Source organism: Anabas testudineus, chromosome 2 (genome assembly GCF_900324465.2).
Source record: "Anabas testudineus chromosome 2, fAnaTes1.2, whole genome shotgun sequence".
NCBI lineage: Eukaryota > Metazoa > Chordata > Actinopteri > Anabantiformes > Anabantidae > Anabas > Anabas testudineus.
The window spans coordinates 13,226,537-13,236,479 of record NC_046611.1 but is presented as its reverse complement, the minus strand read 5'-3'; the positions used below and the strand labels follow the sequence as shown (position 1 = coordinate 13,236,479).

At 44.7% G+C, this 9,943-nt stretch overlaps 1 pseudogene; it reads left to right on the top strand.

Moving 5' to 3' along the window:
• Positions 1 to 668: 668 nt before the first annotated feature.
• LOC117153130 lies at positions 669 to 9,385 on the top strand (annotated as a pseudogene).
• The last annotated feature ends 558 nt before the right edge of the window (positions 9,386 to 9,943 follow it).

Below are 9,943 nucleotides of genomic sequence, written 5' to 3'. Positions count from 1 at the left end.
GTTTCAGCTTAGTAATCACCGAGCATTCACACCTTTAACCTAACAAAGGCACACAAATTAGATTGGTTTCTACCAGGGGGCGGTATTTTAGGAGAAGTGACCGTATATAAAGCCAGATTTGCACTTGGTAAGATAGGACAAGCACCAAACTACGACAGGAGATCTACTGTATAAGTAAGGCTTGTTTGAAATTTGTTTTAGTTTTCGAAGGTAGCAGAGTTTGTGTCATTTCTCTCTAGTCTGCTGATTTAGCCTGTTTGTCAGTCTGTTTCAGTAAGTATTAAGAACTGTAGTTAGAGAGTTTTGGTCTATTGTTGGTGGTAGTTTCAGCTTAGTAATCACCTTTGACCTAACAAAGGCACACAAATTAGATTGGCTTCTACCAGGGGGCGGTTTCAGCCGTAGCCCATTACGACCATATTTAAAGCACCTGTCTTGCTGGAGTGTCAGCGGAAGCGTCAGCCCTCTTTGTGTGAAGACCGATTTGGGTAAAGACCTGCGAGTCTACCTGTGCGAGTCCACCAAGCAAGGACACCGCAAGACGCCAGGTTTCCAGCTTTATTTGCACTTTTCTTTCTCTTCACTTTAACCCTTTCCACTTCGGAAAGCCTTTGTCTCCTTTCAATGTGTTTTCAGCAGATTCCAGTTCTCCTCGGAAGACGCAGGACATGGCGTTCTCCGAGAGGACGATGCATTTCCCAACCGGCGGCCCCTCACCCAGAACACCTTGGCTGTGGAACTGTCAGTTGGCGGTGAACAAGGCGGACTTCATTCCAGCTTTTGCTACAACCTCAGCTGTTCAGCTGCTTGCACTTACGGAGACCTGGATTACCCCGCAAAACACGGCCACCCCAGCCACCCTTTAGTAATCTGTCTTTTTTAGAATATCATGCCGTTAGGATTACAGCACCGATCACAGCCCACATCATTGTGATCTACCGACCGCCTGGCCAGCTGGGGGACTTTTGTGACGAGCTGGATATGCTATTGTCTCAATTCTCTGAAGATGGCACTCCTCTTATCGTTTTAGGAGACCTCAACATCCACCTCAACAAGCCACAGGTATCTGACGTGCTTGCTCGAACACATATGACCTTAGACTAGTCTCCACTCCTCCAACTCACAAAGCTGGCAACTACCTGGACCTCATTCTGATCTGAAACTGCACTGTGGACGACATCTCTGTCACTCCTCTGCATTTGACGGATCACTTCTTCATTCAGCTCACAGTCTTCATCTCTAGACCATCTCATTCTTCCACTGCATTAGAAACATTCTCCCGCAACCTCAGATCTCTCAACCCAGAGCAGCTTTCTTCCCTGGTTTCTGCAGCGCTGCCCTCATCGCAGGTTTTATCCACCTACGACACCGACGCAGCCACGGAAAGGCCCTTTCCTTCTGCCTGGATAGTCTGTGACCGACATCTACTAGACCTGCTCGTCCTTCAGCTTTCAACTCGTGGCTCACTGACCAGATCTGTGAACAACAGACGGTGCTCAGTAGTGCTGAGAGGAAGCACAAAGCCAAGTCTCAACCTGCTCTAACTGATTATCAGGATTTGCTTCAATCTTTCTCTTACAGTGTCACCAGGGCGAAGACTGAATACTACCAGGACAAGCTCAGCAACACCACAGACACCAGAAAGCTATTCTCAACTTTCAAGTCTCTACTCTATCCACCCCCACCTCCACCACCCACCTGTCTCACAGCTGACGACTTTGCCTGCTTTTTTACCAACAAGGTGGCAGTCATCAGCTTCCAGTTCACTCCTCCTCTGACATTCTGCTTACTAAACCTGACGATGCATCTCACTTCACATTTTCAACACTGTTGGAGGACGATGTATCCACCCTCCTCCTCTCAAATCGGCCAACCACCTGCTCTCTGGATCCGATCCCCTCTACTCTTCTTCAAGCTATCGCACCAACACTAATACCAGCCATTACACAGATCATCAACACCTCTTTCACAACAGCCACCTTTACCATCTCATTCAAGCAGGCCCAGATTACTCCACTGTAGAAGAAGCCTTCTCTGGATCCCTCCCTTGTGGAGAACTACAGACCGGTCTCTCTTCTTTCATTCCTGACCAAGACTCTGGAACGTGCAGCCTTCAATCAACTCTCTGAATTTCTTTCCCGGAACAACCTCCTTGATGTCAATCAGTCTGGCTTCAAGAGTGGTCACTCCACAGAGACGGCACTTCTGACTGTTGTGGAATCCCTATGAATGGCTAAAGCTGCAGGTAACTCTTATTCTATTAGATCTATCTGAACCATCAGATTCTCATGACTGCACTCTCAGACCTGGGCATCTCTGGATCAGCTCTAGCCTGGCTTCGGTCATACTTGTCCGAACGAACCTTTAAGGTATCCTGGCAGGGGCATGTCTTTGACTCTCATAACCTCTCCATCTGTGTACCGCAGGGCTCAGTCCTTGGTCCTCTTCCTTTTTTTCCAATCTACTTCTTCTCTAGGCTCTATCATCCATTCTCATGGCTTATCTTATCACTGCTATGCAGATGACACACAGCTCTTCCTGTCTTTTCCGCTGGATGACTCAACTGTCTCATCTCGCATCTCTGCCCGTCTCTGACATCTCTGCCTGGATGAGAAAAAGACACCTTCAACTCAACATTCCCAAAACTGAACTTCTAGTCTTCCCTGCCAGACCTTCAACTAAACATCAGCATTAACATTGGATCTGCGGTGATTGTCCCTACTATGTCAGCCAGAGACCTGGGGGTCATCATTGATGACCAGCTGACCTTCACGGAACACATCGCCACAGTCTCTAGGTCGTGTAGATATGCCCTCCACAATATCAGAAAGATCAGACCCTATCTGACGGAGTACACAACCCAACTCATTGTACAGCCGTTGATCTTATCTTGCCTGGATTACTGCCATGCACTACTGATGGGTTTACCGGCATCCACGACCAAACCCCTCCAGATGATCCAAAATGCAGCTGCACGCCTCATTTTTAATCAATCTCAATTCAATCATTCAGGTCTACATCCCCTCCCGTCCACTGCGCTCAACCAGTGAATGTCGTCTGGTGGTACCAGCACCACACAGTCGACACCAAGGAAAACTGTTCAGCTCAGTGATCCCACGATGGTGGAATGAGCTGCCTATCTCTGCACGCTCAGCCACCTCACTTGCAATCTTTAAAAAAAAAAAAAAAAAAAAAAAAAAACACTGCTGGAAAACAGAACTCTTCCGCATCTTCCTTTGCACTAAAAAAATAATAAAATAAACTTTTCTATTCTTTCGTTCTCACAACTCTTGAAACAGAAACAATGAAAAAATGTAAATATTAAGTCTGTTCAGCTGATCCCGCTAATCATTTACAGACCCCCCAGGGCCCTACTCTGAATTTCTTTGTGAATTTGCAGATTTCCTCTCTAACCTAGTTTTTTCTGTAGACAAAGCGTTAATTGCTGGAGATTTTAATATTCACTTTGAGAATCCAGAAGACCCTATGTGAACAGCATTTATGTCCATACTGGACTCGCTAGGAGTAGATCAGTGTGTAGTAAGACCCACTCAAAGCAGGTCAAACTTTAGATTTAATAATATTCTTCGGTTTAAGTATAGAAAGAAGTTCACTTACGCTCCCACTGTCTGAAGTTATCTACAGTACAACTACAGTGTGTCATATTAATGTATACTCTATACTATACAGAGCTTTATTAGTAATCTTCCAGAGTTATCAACTTTGATTGGATCACCATCTGACCCTAGAACTAGACCAGGCGACTGAATATCTAGAATCGTCATTACGTTATACCTTAGATAATGTAGCTCCAGTTAAAAGAAAAGTCATTAGAGATAAGAAACTTGCTCCCTGGTATAACGATAACACGCGCGCCTTAAAACAGACTGCTCGAAAGTTAGAACGTAAATGGCGCCAAACTAAATTGTTAGGATGCTCTCCTTCCATGCTATCTGAAATACTGAACTATAAAAAAGCTCTTAGTGCAGCTAGATCAACATATCTCTCCACTCTTATAGAAAACAACAAAAATAACCCTAGATTTTTATTTAATACAGTAGCAAAATTAACTACAAAGAAGACCACTGCAGATATCTCCACAACAACGTTGTGCAGTAATGAAGACTTCATGAACTTTTTCAATAACAAAATTGTAAATAAGGCATGAAATTCAAGCATTAAAACCAGACAATTTAGTTGACGCAGATGATGCGCTAACCACAGCAGATCAGTACCTAGAATACCTTACTCCTCTTGAACTGTGAAAATTAGTTAATTGAAGAATGAACTAATTTTACTCATCTCTTCTGCAAAATCTTCAACCTGTACATTAGACCCTATACCGACACACTTTCTAAAACAGAAATAATAGAACCCCTGCTGACAATCATGAACTCTTCACTCAGCTGTGGGTATGTCCAAAGTGTTTTAAATTAGCAGTTATTAAACCGCTAATCAAGAAACCTGATCTCGACCCCTGTCAGCTTTCCAATTACAGGCCGATATCAAACCTCCCCTTTATCTCAAAGATTCTCGAAAAGATAGTAGCTGGGCAGCTATCCTTGTATCTTCATAGAAATAACATACACAAACTCTATCAGTCAGGATTTATTCCTCATCACAGCACAGAGACGGCACTTGTTAAAGTAGTAAATTACCTCCTATTGGCCGCTGATCAGGGTAGTGTCTCTGTGCTTGTGCTACTCGATCTCAGTGCAGCTTTCGACACCATTGACCATAGTATTCTCCTTCACAGACTAGAAAATGTTGTTGGAATTAGGGGAACGGCCCTCTCCTGGCTTAGGTCCTATTTGACTGATCGTTATCAGTATGTAGATCTAAATGGCGATTACTCCACATGCTCTCCAGTGGAGTTTGGTGTTCCACAGGGTTCAGTTTTAGGCCCCCTGCTTTTTTCCCCCTCTACATGCTTCCTCTGGGCAACATTATCCGTAAACATGGTATTAAACTTTCATTGGTTATGCTGACGACACACAGTTATGTTTCATCAAAACCAGATGAGATCAAACTGCTTAATAAAGTTGAGCAATGTGTAAAGGATATACGAGACTGGATGCTAATTAACTTCCTTCTGCTAAATCCTAATAAGACAGAAGTACTAGTTATAGGATCATCTGCAGCTAGAAGCAAGATGTTAGACCACACCGTAACTCTAGATGGCCTTTCCGTTACATCTAGTGCAACAGTCAAAGACCTTGGTGTGATTCTAGATTCCAGTCTTTCATTTGAAGCTCATGTAGATAATGTCACCAGGACAGCTTTCTTTCACCTCAGAAATATTGCCAAGATAAGGAATATTTTGTCATTAAATGATGCAGAAAAATTAGTTCATGCTTTCATCACCTCTAGGTTGGACTACTGTAATGCCTTACTGTCTGGCTGTTCAACCAGGTGCATAAACAAGCTTCAGTTAGTTCAGAATGCAGCAGCGAGAGTCCTCACTCGAACCAGAAGATACGATCACATCTCGCCTATCTTATCTACACTTCACTGGCTCCCTGTGAAATTTCGCATTGATTTTAAAATACTACTTTTGACATTTAAAGCATTAAATTGTCTTGCGCCGCAGTATCTAAGTGAACTGCTAGTGTCTTATGATCCACCACGCCTACTTCGCTCAAAGGATGCTGGCTGCCTGTCAGTACCTCTTATGAAAACTACAGCTGGGGGCAGAGCTTTTTCTTACAAAGCCCCAAAGTTATGGAATAGCCTTCCAAATAGCGTTCGGGACTCAGACACAGTCTCAGTGTTTAAGTCTAGGCTGAAAACCTACCTATTTAGTCAAGCATTTGAGTAAATAGACCTGGGAAGGACTCATGGACGTAGAGCATTATGGTGAACTGGTATGTTTAGATGCTGTCTTCCCAACTCTCACTGATCACTCAGGTTTGTTGATGGTGAAGTGTTTGGTTGCTCTACATCCCAGTGCGCCCTCATGTCTGTGTTTTCTTCTGAACCCACCCCGTTTAGTTAGGCTGTCATAATTAGTCCTGCCGGAGTCCCTGCTGCACTACACTAAATATACATTCACCTCAAACTTTATCTGACTGAATACAACTAACTGCAATCTCTCCTCTTCTCTCTCTTTCCCTCTCCCTCTCTCTTTTCCCTCTTCCTGTCTCTGTCGAGCTACACGTCATTCCACCCTTTGCCCTCTGGACCTGTCTGACTCGTCCTGATGCCCAACTTCTGGCTGGAGATCTCGTCGCCTGGATCCACCGTTTGCCCTTTGGGATGCGTTTGGAGACTGGATTGGTCACAAGCTACTATGATGTCGGTCCCGGCCTCGGCGGACGTCGGAAGCTGTTTCCAGGAGGTCTCGACTCAACGCTCGATAGTCAAGGAATGGAACAAGTCTGCCTGCAATAACTAACTGGACTCCATATTAACTTAAAAGACATTAACTGTTATACTGGACTGCTGCCTACACAGCATGTAATCACCCATATGAGGATGGGTTCCCTGTTGAGTCTGGTTCCTCTCAAGGTTTCTTCCTGTTGCCTTCTCAGGGAGTTTTTCCTTGCCACTGTCGCCCTCGGCTTGCTCATCAGGGACAATCAGATTATTATGACTCATACACATACACTGTTCATGCACTGTTCTTTGGTTGTGTAAAGCTGCTTTGTGACAATGTCAATTATAAAAAGCGCTCTACAAATAAAATTGAATTGAATTGAATTAATGCTCCCGGGCTTTCAGCTGCTTCGCTCGGATCGATGTAAACAACGCTCCAATAAATCAAAAGGAGGAGGAATATTGTTCTACGTGAACGAAGGTTGGTGTAACGATGTCACAGAGTTAGAACAGTCATGTAGCTCTCATCTAGAATCAGTATTTATTAACTGTAGACCATTTTACTGCCCGCGAGAGTTTAGCTCGTTCATTCTAGTTGGTGTGTACATCCCATCCGACGCCTGTGCTCGTGAGGCCACTCAAACACTGGCTGAGCAGATTACAGATATAGAGCAACAACACCCTGACTCTTTGTTCATAATTCTTGGGGACTTTAATAAAGCTAACCTCTCGCACGAGCTTCCAAAATATAGACAGCAGGTTAAATGTCCCACCAGAGACAATAACATCCTTGATCACTGCTACACAGTCTTAAAGGACGCTTATCGTTGTGTCTCACACGCAGCTTTGGGCCTCTCTGATCACTCTCTGCTCCATCTCATCCCTAAGTATAAGCAGAAGTTAAAATCCTCTAAACCTGTAGTAAGATCTGTGAAGTGGACTGAGGAGTCTAAGCAGGAGTTACAAGCCAGCTTTGACTGCACTGATTGGAGTGTTTTTGAAGCTGCAGCTAGTGATCTAGATAAACTTACTGACACTGTGACATCATACATCAGCTATTGTGGAGGACATGCGTGTACAAACTAAGACCTTCCGTACATACAACAACAACAAACCCTGGTTCACTCCCAACCTTCATTGTTATGCTGACGACACACAGTGATCTCATCTGGTTTTGATGAAACATAAAACAGCGTAAAGTTGAGCAATGTGTAAAGGATATACGAGACTGGATGCTAATAAACTTCCTTCTGCTTAATCCTGATAAGACAGAAGTACTAGTTATAGGATCATCTGCAGCTAGAAGCAAGATTTTAGATCACGCCGTAACTCTAGATGGCCTTGTCTTTAGCCCAGGCGAGACGCTTCCAACCCTGTCTGTTGTTCAAGAGTGGCTTGACAAGGAATGCGACAGCTGAAACCCATGTCTTGCATACGTCTATGTGTAGTGGTTCTTGAAGCACTGACTCCAGCTGCAGTCCACTCTTTGTGAATCTCCCCCACATTTTTGAATGGGTTTCACTTCACAATTCTCTCCAGGGTGCGGTTATCCCTATTGCTTTTTTCTACCACATCTTTTCCTTCCCTTCGCCTTTCTATTAATGTGCTTGGACACAGTTCTGTGAACAACCAGCCTCTTTTGCAATGACCTTTTGTGTCTTGCCCTCCTTGTGCAAGGTGTCAATGGTCGTCTTTTGGACAACTGTCAAATTAGCAGTCTTCCCCATGATTGTGTAGCCTACAGAACTAGACTGAGAGACCATTTAAAGACCTTTGCAGGTGTTTTGAGTTAATTAGCTGATGAGTGTGGAGAAAAAAAAAAAAAAAAAATAAAATAAAATAATGTATTGATCTTAATATTCTAATTTTCTGAGATACTGAATTTGGGTTTTTCATTAGCTGTCAGTTCTAATCATCAAGTTTCACTTTTAAACAAAATTAGTGAAACAAAAACAACTTTCGATGATAATCTAATTATATGACCAACTCCACAGATACAAATGCAGTAAATATCAATGCTGTATCTAAATGGGCCCCGGGAAACCCATATAGTGAAAGTGACAGGAAAGAATGCCAAGTTTTTTTTTTGTTTTTTTTCCTTCCCCCTCTTCACATTTACCTTGAGTTTGTTATTTTGAAGTATTATTTGTTCATTTTTATGTCATAAGCCATTTTATTACTTATGCTTGTATTAGGTAGAAGTTGCTTTTTGTGTTGACACTTTGTGTCAAAAGGGAGGAAATGTAGGAGAAAAGAGCAACTTCAGTATGAAAGAAGATGAAATAATAAACAGGACAAGGGTTCACAGATAGGACATGGGTAGGAGATAGGTTCTGGGTCACATGGTCACAAGTGAAAAAAACACAGGCCTGTAGTGTGCCAGCATGTGTAGAAGAATGTGTTTTCTTTATGGTACACATATACCTAGTTCCTGGAGGGGGTGAAGCATAACTATGAGGGTTCAAGTGTGCTGATCTGCTCTGTGAGGTGGTGACTTACATCTTCAACCCAAATCTGGGAGATGGTCCCGGTCCTGTGAAAGACCTGTGTGGTTCCGGTTCCTAAGACGGCGCACACCAAGGAGCCAAACCACTACAGACCAGTAGCCCTGACCTCCCACCTGATGAAGACCATGGAGAGGCTCATCCTCAGCCACCTTCGCTCAGTGGTCAGCACCGCGATGGACCCACTGCAGTTTGCGTACAGGCCGAACATCGGGGTGGATGACACCGTCATCTACATGCTGCACCGGGCGCTGACTCACCTGGAAGACGCCGGAACCGCTGTGAGGGTCATGTTCTTTGACTTCTCCAGCGCCTTCAACACCATCCAGCCAGCTATGCTGAGAGAAAAGCTGGAAGGGGCAGGACTGGACGGACAACTGGCTGCATGGACGACCGACTACCTCACCAACAGGCCACAGTATGTGAGGCTACACATCTGTGTGTCGGAGGTGTTGGTTTCCAGCACTGGGGCTCCTAAGGGGACGGTGCTCTCACTGTTCCTCTTCACCCTTTACACATCGGACTTTACATCCGACACCAGCAGTTGTCACCTCCAGAAGTTCTGACGACTCAGCCATTGTTGCTGTGTGTCGGGGGGGGAACGAGCTGGAGTACAGGTCAGTCATCAAGGACTTTGTGGACTGGGGTGAGCGCAACCACTTGTGCTTGAAAACCAGTAAGACAAAAGGAGATGGTGATTGACTTCCGGAGGAGACCACCACAACACACACCGGTGAGCATCCAGGGCTCGGACATTGAGGTAGTGGACAGTTTTAAGTACCTGGGTGTTCACCTCAAGAAATTGGACTGGACTCACAACACAGACGTCCTGTACAAGAAGGGCCAAAGTCGCCTCCACCTTCTGAGGAGACTGAGGTCCTTTGGAGTGTGCAGGCCTCTCTTAAGGACATTTTATGACTCTGTGGTAGCCTCTGCTATCCACTACGCCGTGGTCTGCTGGGGAGCAGGCAGCACAGACCGGGACAGAAAGAGACTCAACTAGCTGGTCAGGAGGGCCAGTTCTGTCCTGGGCTGTCCACTGGACTTTGTGGAGGAAGTGGGTGAAAGGAGGATGTTGGCCAAGCTAACATCCATCATGGACAACACCTCTCACCCACTACATC